Source organism: Ranitomeya variabilis, chromosome 8 (genome assembly GCF_051348905.1).
Source record: "Ranitomeya variabilis isolate aRanVar5 chromosome 8, aRanVar5.hap1, whole genome shotgun sequence".
Lineage (NCBI taxonomy): Eukaryota > Metazoa > Chordata > Amphibia > Anura > Dendrobatidae > Ranitomeya > Ranitomeya variabilis.
The window spans coordinates 202,946,631-202,959,207 of NC_135239.1; the positions used below are offsets into that span (position 1 = coordinate 202,946,631).

Here is a 12,577-nt window from a genome sequence, read left to right on the forward strand (position 1 = left end):
CTGGTGACTGAAACTCCTATGATTGAATAAATTGGAGGCCGTTTGCTTTCCATCAAGGCGTCTATGCCTTTACAGGTCAAAACTTAGATATTTTGAATGGAGTTGCCAGGGCAGTCCTGTCTCCTGTAATAGTTTAGGAGGTTGTCCAAAGGTTGAAGATAATTTTAATGAAGGAAAAGTACCTACAGGGAATGTTTTAAAAGGGGGTGGTGGAAAGAAACATTACTTATTGATTAAGTCCGCATATCCACGTGATCTCTACAGCCAATGTTTGGCTTCAGCGTTGTTGTTGGCATGTGCGTCATGTGGCTGCAGTGGTCACAACGATGTACATCACCTCATTGCTGCAGAAAAATACAGCAGTGGAGCCCATTTTGGGCAGAAAATCTTCCTTGGCCAAAGTCCACTTACACATGTGTATCGGGTGCTGACATCTGAACCTTTTTATGTCCATGTAAACGTTATGATCAACAACAAATGAGCACTTTGATCAAGCCTTGGGCAAATTTAAAATGAAATCATCGTAAATTATTACTTAGGCTAGCTATTGCCACTTTTTTGTGACATTGTATTTTATCTTTTCAAGGTGGTTGTCTTGTGTGTTTTTTTTAATTTGATGATTTTTGGGTTATAAACACCAAATGTGTAATGATATGATGCCTTAAAATTTGTACAAGGACTAGACAGACTGGGAAGTGAAGCAAAACTTTTGCCACTGGTTCCTAACTTTTTGATTGCCATCTGTTAACTCCTTTTGTAAGTTAACCAATCCCATATACGGTCCATACAGGACAAAGGAAGACATCCCACAAAATATCAATTTAAAACGTTTCCGGAAGAAGCTGGCGGGATTATGTGCGTCGGTGTGAGGGGACGCCAGGAGCACACTCTGTTCCACAGGTAATTAGTCCATCCAGGTCTTTCTACATCATTTATGCACGGTTAAGCTGATGACTCTTTAGATACATGGGAGTCAGTTATCTATAGTTCCTCATGGTCAGCCCTAGTTTTCCCATATTCAAGGGGCCTGCATGGTTTTTTTTTTTTTACAGTATCTTTAATGTATCTTGTAGCTATATTTATGCTAGATATATTTTTACTCTAACTACCCTGTGGTGTTACTATTTGTCTCATGTGAGGGGCTATTTTGCCAACAGTTCTTAATATACCTATTTGATATTGATACACACTGTGATAGTGCTCCTATTATAGGTTAACTCTGTATTTGCACTGACCCAGTGTAGTCATTCACTTTACACTATGTTCCAAATTATTATGCAGATGACATTTTTCTCTGATTTTCCTAAATGGTCGGTGCAAATGACAGTCAGTCTAATAAAAGTCATCACCCGTTAGATTATACATCGAATTTTATTGAAGAAACCTCCCAATGATAACAGTATAATCTCCAAAATGAATAAAAACTCAAAATGCACTGTTCCAAATTATTAGGCACAGTAGAATTTCTAAACATTTGATATGTTTTAAAGAACTGAAAATGCTCATTTGTGGAATTTGCAGTATTAGGAGGTCACATTCACTGAACAAAAAAGCTATTTAACTCCAAAACATCCTAACAGGCCAAGTTATATGTTAACATAGGAACCTTTCTTTGATATCACCTTCACGATTCGTGCATCCATTGAACTTGTGAGTTTATGGAGAGTTTCTGCTTGTATGTCTTTGCATGAAGTCAGAATAGCCTCCCAGAGCCGCGGTCTTGATGTGAACTGCCTCCCACCCTCATAGATGTTTTGCTTGATGATACTCCAAAGGTTCTCTATAGGGTTGAGGTCAGGGGAAGATGGTGGCCACACCATGAGTTTATCTTCTTTTATGCCCATAGCAGACAATGAGTCTGAGGTATTCTTTGCAGCATGAGATGGGGCATTGTCATGCATGAAGATGATTTTGCTCCTGAAGGCACGTTTCTGCTTTTTAGACCATGGAAGAAAGTTGTCAGTCAGAAACACTATTTACTTTTCAGTGGTAATTTTCACATCTTCAGGAACCTTAAAGGGCCCCACCAGCTGTTTTCCCCATGATTCCGGCCCAAAACATGATTTCTCCACCGCCTTGCTGACGTCGCAGCCTTGTTGGGACATGGTGGCCATCCACCAACCATCCACTACTCCATCCATCTGGACCATCCAGGGTTGCTCGACACTCATCAGTAAACAAGACTGTTTGAAAAATAGTCTTCATGTATGTCTGGGCCCACTGCAACCGTTTCTGCTCATGAAAACTGTTTAGGGGTGGCCGAATAGTAGGTTTATGCACCACAGCAAGCCTTTGAAGGATCCTACACCTTGAGGTTCGAGGGACTCCAGAGGCACCAGCAGCTTCAGATAACTGTTTGCTGCTTTGTAATGGTATTTTGGCAGCTTAATCCAATGAATTTGTCTGGCAGAAACCTTCCTCATTATGCCTTTATCTGCAGGAACTCTGTCTGTGCTCTGTTTCAGTCACAAATCTCTTCACAGTATGATGATCACAAAGTTTTTGTGAAATATCTAATTTTTTCATACCTTGTCCAAGGCATTGCATTATTTAACGCTTTTCAGCAGCAGAGAGATCCTTTTTATTTCTCATATTGCTTGAAACCTTTGGCCTGCTTAATAATGTGGAACATCATTTTAAAGTAGTTTTCCTTTAATTAGAATCACCTGGAAAACTAATTATCACATGTGTTTAAGATTGATTTCAGTAATCTATTGAGCCCTGAGACACAATACCATCCACAAGTTTATTTGAAAAACAAAACAATTAAATCTTTATGACACTTAAATCCAATTTGCATAATAATTTGGAACACAGTGTATACTGTAGTTTACATTTCATTGCCCGTTTTTTATATACTGCTCGGCATCCCCTAAAACGGCTTTTCTGCTTTATCTTTTTTTTAACATTGATTAGAAAAATGATTGGTTTTATATTGATATTTTGTGGGATCTCTTCCTTTGTTCTGAATGTACCATATATGGGATTGGTTGTCTTATTGTTTCCGAAGTACCTATCTGATGTAGGACACATGTTGATCCTTTTGAAGTTGGCATTGTCACGTTGATAATGAGCATTTGGCTGGAAGCAATATTGGGTGTACAGCCATCTTTAATAAAGGGAAGTGGTTATATGAAGATCTATATATTTATTGGTGGGCACTTTGGTTTAATTGACCGGACCACCTTTTCTCCATTGCATGGGTTTATATTGTTTCTCTTACTGCAATTTTTTTTTTTGTTTGTGTCAAATAATTGGTTATGTAACTGATACTGAAACCTTCTCATCCTCCCCTATGGGATGTAACACCTTTAGTCCGGTCACAGAATCCTCGTGTCCATGATACACTATTGGAAATAATTGTAGCAGAAATAGATTTATGAAACATTTCCTGGGCTTGCCTGTTGTATTCACACGACCTGTCAGGTCTGTCTCCCATTTCTTCTTCTGCATTGTTACTATAGCAATATGAAGTTGAGGATCTCACTTGATAGAGTTCTTGCGCTCTGTATTCATAATGCTTTCATAACACGCGTTGCATTCATAAGACTTATTGGTTGCATGCTACTTATATGTCCATGAATGTATTTCTGGAGAAGTGGACGCTTTTGGTTCTTATGGGGACAGTGAGGTGAAATGCTGTGGCAGATATTACAAAGTATCACTTCCTCAATAACGTATTTTATTTCTAGTAGAATCTTGGGGTTTTCCATTTTATAGTAATCAGCATGCAAGGTTAATATATATAGTTATTCACAATCTACAGGAAATATAGTTACAGATTACTGCCTGGTTAGATGTCATTATTGAGACCTTTGTTTCACGTTATACTTGCAGTCAACCGCAGTGCAGAAGTGATAGCTGTTTACTAGGACTGTGTATACGCGCCTTTCATTTGTGTTTGCATTGAAAACCACCAAGCTCACAGCTGCCTGCTGCCCCCACCACCACCACCAGCATCTCCATCACATCATTAACATGCATCAAGCGAGTGAGCGAGCTTTTCCTCCAAGAACCTTGTGTGTGTACACACACACTAAATATGTGTGTGTGTGTGTGTATATATAATATATATATTTTTTATTTATTTATTTTTGCTAAAGTCTCTTAATAAAATGTTTTACCTGTAGCTCTGGCAGATGTGACTTGTGGAAAATAAGGCCACAGGTGCTACTTTGTGATATTTATGATGGTCTGTGTTACTGATATCTTTAACACCTTTTATAGAAAGACATTGTCAAAAAACATTTTGGAATATTTGCTCGGTGATGGCGTGCAGTCAGATGGCCATATAACACGGACGACGGTCACATCGTAATGCTCGGACTGGCTGGCATTTCTTCTGACTGCGTGACAGCTGCATAAAAATACATGCTGTCACGCTTGGGTTAGTAAAGCCGACAGCCAGTCCGAGCATGTCGATGTGATCACCGTCCATGTTATACGGCCTTCTGACTGCACCCAGACCACCATATAACTTGGATGAGTGCTATGTGTGGTTTTGACAGGTTGCACTAGTACCAGGGCTGTGGAGTCAGAGTTGGTGTCCATTTTGGTGCAGATGGTATAAATTGGATCAACTCAGACTCCTAAAATATCTAATAATTTGGGTATCGTTTTTGAATGCAGTATGTGCAGTAAATGTTTTTTATTAGATTTTGGAAAAGTTATGAAATGTCCTATAATGGTATGTGCACACGTTAAGTAAAATTTCTGCACCATTTCTGCATCTCTTGGCAGGAAAAAAGCAGCTGCAAAAATATTTGTTTTTGATTGATTTGAGTGAAGTCAATGATGAAAAATGCACAGAAAATTGATATGCTGCATATTATTTTCTGCCCCAAACCTGCAAGTCAAAAATACTCAGTGTGCATGACACTTGAGATTTCTCATTCAGCTTGCTGGCATCAAGTTTTGCTTCAGGTTTGGTCACAAAGCCGCTCGGGAAAAAAACGCTACAAAAATGGACTAAATTTGCAACATTTGCACACAGCCTTAATGCCTTTTTTTTATTTTTTTACTGATCTAAGGATCTAGGCTTTTAGTTGAGATGAATTTGTGCTGCAGTTTATGTACATGCTCAGTAGCGAGGTAGTCGGGAGTCAGGGAAATTGAGGATCCGGAGGTTTGGCTTTCCAACTCCACTGCCTTAAGGCTATGTGCACACGTAGGAAAAGAGGTGCAGAATTTTCTGCACAAAATCCACATCTCCTGGCAGAATCCGCAGCCGTGGATTTTGTGCGTTTTTTAGGCTACTTTCACACTAGCGTCGTGCACTGCACGTCGCTATGCGTCGTTTTGTAGAAAAAACGCATCCTACAAAATTGCTTGCAGGATGCTTTTTTTCTCCATAGACTTGCATTAACGACGCAGTGCGACACATTGCCACACGTCGCGCGACGGTTGCGTCGTGTTGCGTCGGACCGTCGGCACAAAAAAGTTACATGTAACTTTTTTGGTGCGTCGTGTCCGCCATTTCTGACCGCGCATGCGCGGCCGGAACTCCGCCCCCTCCTCCCCGCACATCACAATGGGGCAGCGGATGCGTTGTTAAACTGCATCCGCTGCCACCGTTGTGCGGCGCTTTCATAGTTTGCGTCGGTACGTCACAACGTCGCATTGCGACTTGCGTTGTACGACGCTAGTGTGAATGTAGCCTTATGTGGAATTGATGCTTATTTTCTGCGGTTTTTGCCACTGTGGAATTTTAACATGGAGGGGTGCAGAAGCGCTGCAGATCCGCACAAAGGAAGTGACATGCACTTCTTTGAAATCCACAGCAATTCCGCACTGATTTTTCCGTACCATCTGCACAGCTTTTTTTTTTCCCATCGAATAACATTATACTGTACATCACAGTGCGGATCTGCAGCATTTCTGCGCAGAAAAATCCGCTGCGGATCCGCAGCAAATCCGCATCGTGTCCACATAGCCTAAGGCTGCGTGTCCACGTTCAGGATGGCCGGCGGTATCGCCGGAGCGGCGAAGCCGCTCGGCGCTAAGCCCCGCCCCCTTCTGGGACGCGATGATGCCGGATGTGTTAACTGTACACATCCGGGATCATCGCCCCCCTCCCATAGGGCCCTGTGTTATGCCTCTATGGGGGTGTGCACACGTCATTTTTTTTTTTTTCCTTGGACCTAGTGGAAAAAATTGCAACATTTTACAATTTGCCTCTTAGAATTGCATAGCACTCTGTCTATACCTGTACCTGTCTTGTTCTCCTGCATTCCTCCTGTTAATTGTGACCACTGCAGTCTCTGAAATTTGTCTGTCTAATGTCTATGGCAGATTTGAAGGGTTGTCTCTACGGGTACTGCCATGATGATAGCCAATCACTTGTTGCATATGCAAACCTCACCAGTGATTGGCTGCAGTGGTCCCATGAATGATGTATGTGATGTCATTACTGTATGTTCAGTGGGGACCACCAGACAGTTGATGGGGGGAGTAGTGTTTCAGCCTTTCTATATTTTTCATTCAGTTTTATTTTCTTGGACAGTTTTTTCTTAAAATCCTAAACACCCCTTTGAGGCAGTCCATATCCAAAAATCTGCAGGTAGGCTTGAGTTGACCTGTGCATAAATATCTGTCATTTAGTAGACTTAATTGTTTTGTAAGTTCAAGGTTTATTTCTTCCAGGCACTGTTTTAGAAATGAGTGGGATTGTGGGGTAATGTCAAACATAGAAAAGGGGGAAGGGAAATTTTGTGGTGTCTCCTTCCTTTTTTACTTCTCCCCAAGCAATCTTAGTTGTTGTTTTTTTTTGTTTGTTTTTTATTATTTGACAGAGCATTTTCTATCATTTTGCATAACGAAGTTGGCTTTTATTTTCAGGATTTGAAAAGTTTTAGTCAAATGTTATTTCTGCGCCTAATGGGCATCCGGATGACCTCCTGTTCAGCCAATATTATATAACACACGTGAAATCAGACACTGATCCGTATTGCTGGTTTATGCTTGTAGATTATTCTTTAACTTTTTAGCTCAGCGTGTGTAATCCTTCATACGATTTCTGCCGTTATGTGTGTGAGGCTTTGTTCACATGGACAATTTGAGGTTTTGTTCAGAGCAGATACAGCAAAAAAAATACCAAAGTAACGCATCAGTCATCACTGTTTTTGTATGGTAAAATACCAGAAACCAGACTGCGACCCCATTATAGTCAATAGAGTCTAACACTGCTTGGGTTTGGCACTTCCATTATAAGTTCAGAATTAGAGTGCCGTAGTGAGAAATATATAGTTGAGCATCAACTCAGATTTTAAAAAATGGAAAACAAAAAAATCTTGCAGTTTTTACACCAGACACTGGGGTTATGTTAAACTCTAACATCCTGTAATTTCCAAAATCCACATGTTCTCTAGTAGCAATAGACTAACTCTGACCTTATCATTTTTATTAAAGCATCTGAGTGATTGTGAAGGGAGGGGTTGAAGGTGAGCTGTGACATCACCTATTCTGAATGATGGATCCTGTGTTATCTACTGTATATAGAGGTGTCATCAGTCATTGTACAGGAGGAGGAGGTGAGCTGTGACATCACCTATTGTGAATGGTGGATCCTGTGTTATCTACTGTATATAGAGGTGTTATCAGTTATTGTACAGGAGGAGGAGGTGAGCTGTGACATCACCTATTGTGAATGGTGGATCCTGTGTTGTCTACTGTATATAGAGGTGTTATCAGTCATTGTACAGGAGGAGGTGAGCTGTAACACCACCTATTGTAAATGGTGGATCATGTTATATACTGTATATAGAGGTGTTATCAGTCATTGTACAGGAGGGGGAGGAGGTGAGCTGTGACATCACCTATTGTGAATGGTGGATCTATCAGCTGCATATAGAGGTGTTACCGGTCATTGTAACCCTGCCTAGGATAACAAGGAAACCGCCGTTAACACTTCCTGAAAGGACAGGAACTAAGAATCTAAAATGGCCCCATTGGACGGTGCGAAAGACGCCCAGTTTCTGGGTTACTAATTCCATTTACTTATTTTTTACTACAGATCATGCTGAGAAGAAAAAAAATACTTTTCAATTTAATTGGGTAATTTTGTGATAATACATTCACTTAAATGTTTGGCAAGAAATGGCTTATGTGATTCTGTTATTGTTTTAGTCCCTATTGCGTAGAATATATCAGTAGTGTCATAAACACAAGGCACATGTTTCATATATTTTCACAAGCTGCAAATTAATCGAAATACAGGAGTCATTGTTCCCTGTTGCAGCTAAATGGGGGTCTACAGACAGCAGTGACCCGGGTTATCGTTTTTCAAAGTTTAGCCTTAAATTTCAAAGGTTCAGTCATGTGTGATCCCTGCATCGAAAACCGTAGTCGCTGAGAAGCGCTCGAGTTTGTAGACTATTGTGTTTTATTTATAAGTTAATGCAGACTTGAGGTCGTTAGCAGAGCGCACCTTTTTAGGGATTTCGGACATTTATTGTCATATTTCAGTTTTTGTACTAGTAGAGTAAAAGGACCCCATACACATTGGAGAAGTCAGATGAACCTACTGGTATTAGTTGGGAACAGTTAACCATTTGATATATATGGGGTCTCTGGCCTCTCCCCTGACAGGTGATAATGAGGGAGATAAGTCACCTTATCCTTTTGCTCTTCATGGAGATAAGCAGCTGCCATATATATCTGTCAGCTGCTTGTCATCTTAAAGCACAAAAAGTTCCTCTCCCCATAGCTCTCCTGACATTAATCTGAGGTGTAGGGGCAACTGTAGGCAAAGTGGTTCATGGCAGAGTTTGCTCCAGCATCATTTCATATCTAATGTTTTATGATTATCATTACTTTATGATTAAGGTTTGTCAAGGGCTTAAACTAGTTAAAAAAATGAGTAATGTTCCCTTTCACCAACGTCACCTTGCAGCTTGCAGAGTTTAACACCGTGAATAGCCAGAAATGCCAATCAATAAATCACTGGCCCCAGCGGTGAACCAGCTTTGCCAATAAGTGGCAGCAGGGACTGTGGGCTGCAGGGGATCACCGAGGGAAGAGAGTTCAACGCTGACTTTTTTTTGCTAGACTGACCTCTTTTAAGGCAGATCAGAACTTGATAGACAGATCTGTCTAGATCAGATAGGGCAGCATTACTGTGCCCTGGATGGATATTCAATAATTATTCCGCCTTGCATTCAGTCTCACAGGCCGCACAGCACACTGTGTGCCATTTGCTTCCTCCTGTCTGCAGCAGTTACGCCGCCTTGTCTCAGCTAATGCTTCCCAGACCTGTCTTGAAGCTGATGAGTCATCCTCACGCTCCAAGTCTCTGTGCGCAGCCATCTTGTAATTTCCTTCCGTGTATTCCTGCTGAAATCGTCAGCCGGGACTCTAGAAGAAAAGGAAATGGTGCCAAGGTTCATCTGTATAAGATACGCATTCACAGACTTATTTTGGTGCTCTGCATCATGTGCCAGCTGCAAAAAGTAGCAGTAAATGTAGATTTTATTGTGCCACTCTGCGCTTCCGACCGGTGGTGGGTAATCATGTTTCGTTTATTTGGGTTGCTACGTTTTTGAGCTATCGTATGGACATAAGGTGGTATGAAAGATAAAATAAAAAGATAGATGTGTTGTGTGCATTTCTAACGCAGGACGTGCACATTGCTGTCTGCAGGTTTTATTGCACAGATCCAGTTATCACAATTCTAAGTAGTTTGTAATAAACGAACACAAAGTGCTTCTTGTTACTATACATCACCTCCTGGCAACTACTCTGAAACGCGTTGCAAGATGTGGCCAGGGGAGTGAGCGGAATGATTTAGAAGTTTCCACAGGAACCAAAGGCTGCTTAAAAGAGGACATCATAGTGCTATTCACATGAGGACTGTCAACATGACTGTTACCTTGGAAACAAAGCCTGTTTTCTCCCAAACAGCTCTTCCCACTGTGGCAGATCGGCATGCGATGCCTTCTGTACTATGTTCCTTTTGGCTTTGTCCTTTAACTGTAACATACTGAAACTTTATATATTATGTTGACTTTGCCTCCGAACATGTGAATGTGGAAACCTTGATTTTATTTAATCTGAAGCTAGCCGTCGGGGCTTGCTGGGAGTTGTAGTTTCCCAACAGCTGACTCTCTGCAGGTTGCAGCCTCCTTCTCTATTGGATTCAATCACCTCTTCAGTTGGTTGATAACACTAGTTCAGAGGTTGTACTGCCCTGTAATGTAATGCTGGACGGTTATTGGTGCAACCTTTGTTTAGATATGTTTTGCAGCTTGATTTATTTTGCAGCCAAAGTCTTTTTTTTTTGCATGAAGCCTGGCTCAGAAAAAAGATCGAATTATCTGTAACAGCCATGTAAAGCCTCCATATACATGATGCATGTGCACAAGCTTGACTTCTCGATTTGTAATATCATAGTTTACAGACTAAATTAAAAAAATGAACTAATTTCTCTATTACTTTTTGGAGAAAAGTGGCCAGGTGACTTTGTTTAGACCCCACTTCTCTCAGAAGTTTAATGGATTACTGGGAGATGTAGCTTCACATATTGTGAGCCACTGATTTGCACATGCAGACATTGTGTTACTAGATTATTTGTATTATGCCATAATATGAAGGGGTCATCCCTTGGGGACAGGTTCACTTTAGTGTAATAAGTAACACTCTGATGGTAGCCTGTAAATTGCTACATGGCTTGGTAATGAAATCCAGTATTGTCTGTTTCACGCTACTGGGAAGAGCGCCGCGCATTAGTGTCCATAGCTACCTTGGCACATCGATGTGAGTGCTTTACTTTGTTATTGCAACAGGTACTATGTGAAAGGTGACACTTGGCCAGTTTGACATGGTCGCTTCTGTTTTTAGTTAAATGGAGGCCTTGTGCGAGACTCTGCCTGCAACAGCCTCAAAAACCAGGTGTAGCTCGCTCAAGTCGACTCTACCCATCTGTGATCTCTACCCACCTTCCTTCCTGCTTTGCATTTTATTCCAGCCCTGACTTGCCTTTGTTACACTTTCTGTACTCTCGAAAAACGTCCGCAGTTAGAACTTGGCTGCCACTTCCCTGATATTTTATACCTGTTTTTTCTTTTATGGGTGCAAAGCATAATAACTAGTGATGAGCGAGTATACTCGTTGCTCGGGTGACCTCTGAGTATTTGTTAGTGTTTGGAGATTTAGTTTTCATTGCGGCAGCTGAATGATTTACAGCTGATAAACAGCTTGGATACATGTGGGGATTCCCTAGCATCCAAGCAACCCCCACATGTACTTAAGGTACCGTCACATTAAGCGACGCTGCAGCGATAGCGACAACGATGGCGATCGCTGCAGCGTCGCTGTTTGATCGCTGGAGAGCTGTCACACAGTCAGCTCTCCAGCGACCAACGATGCCGAGGTCCCCGGGTAACCAGGGTAAACATCGGGTTGCTAAGCGCAGGGCCGCGCTTAGTAACCCGATGTTTACCCTGGTTACCAGCGTAAAAGTAAAAAAAACAAACAGTACATACTCACCTGCGCGTTTCCCGGCGTCCGCTTCCTGACACTGACTGAGCTCCGGCCCTAACAGCAGAGCGGTGACGTCACCGCTGTGCTTTCACTTTCACTTTAGGGCCGGCGATCAGTCAGAGCAGGAAGCGGACGGCAGGGGACGCGCAGGTGAGCATGTACTGTTTGTTTTTTTTACTTTTACGCTGGTAACCAGGGTAAACATCGGGTTACTAAGCGCGGCCCTGCGCTTAGTAACCCGATGTTTACCCTGGTTACCAGTGTAAAATATCGCTGGTATCGTTGCTTTTGGTGTCAAACACAACGATACACGGCGATCGGACGACCAAATAAAGTTCTGGACTTTATTCAGCGACCAGCGACATCACAGCAGGATCCTGATCGCTGCTGCGTGTCAAACTAAACGATATCGCTAGCGAGGACGCTGCAACGTCACGGATCGCTAGCGATGTCGTTTAGTGTGACGGTACCTTTAGGCTGGCTAGTAGCTATAAATCATCCAGCTGTGGCGATGAAAACTAAATCTCCGAACACTAACAAATACTCGGAGGTCACTCGAGCATGCTAGGGAAAACCCGAGCAACGAGTCCACTCGCTCATCACTAATAATAATCCTTGAGGTTCATAGTTTGGGGAAAACTAGGAGACAACAGCTCACTGGTTAACCAATATATATTAGCTATTTTGGAGTTCAAAATAACTATAACGGTGTCCCTGATTGGCAAACCACTATCTCTCCCAACTCTCAAACTCGCCATTAGATAGCGGTCACCCGGGCGGTTGCTCAGCCATCCGACAGCTCTCTTTCCCCAAGTACCCCATTCACAGGACTGTGACACTCAGTTATCTCAGAGAACCACTGCCAAACTCCAAGCTATAGCGCTTATCGAATAAGCTGCAGAGGGAACCCAGCTTCCTGGATTACTTTGGCTGATCAACTGTTTGGCTCCGCGGCTGTGTGACAGTCACGACACATGAAGCTGCGGAGCCGAACAGCTAATCAGCCGGAGTTATCCAGGAAGTCAGGTTCCCTCTCCAGCTTATTTGGTAAGCGCTATAGCTTCCCAACACTCCTTTGGCAGCAACTTATCTCCCATAGAAC

At 42.1% G+C, this 12,577-nt stretch overlaps 1 protein-coding gene across 4 annotated transcripts in view; it reads left to right on the top strand.

The window, feature by feature from the left end:
* The window catches only part of SETD5 (SET domain containing 5), an 87,654-nt gene that overhangs the window by 16,540 nt on the left and 58,537 nt on the right, over window positions 1-12,577 (top strand). The window contains exon 2 of one of the 4 annotated variants that reach the window (XM_077276290.1): window positions 791-900. The exons of the other annotated variants lie outside the window; for them this stretch is intronic. The gene's annotated coding sequence lies outside the window, so the exon portion shown is untranslated. The remainder of the gene's footprint in view (window positions 1-790; window positions 901-12,577) is intronic. 4 annotated transcript variants of the gene reach the window in all.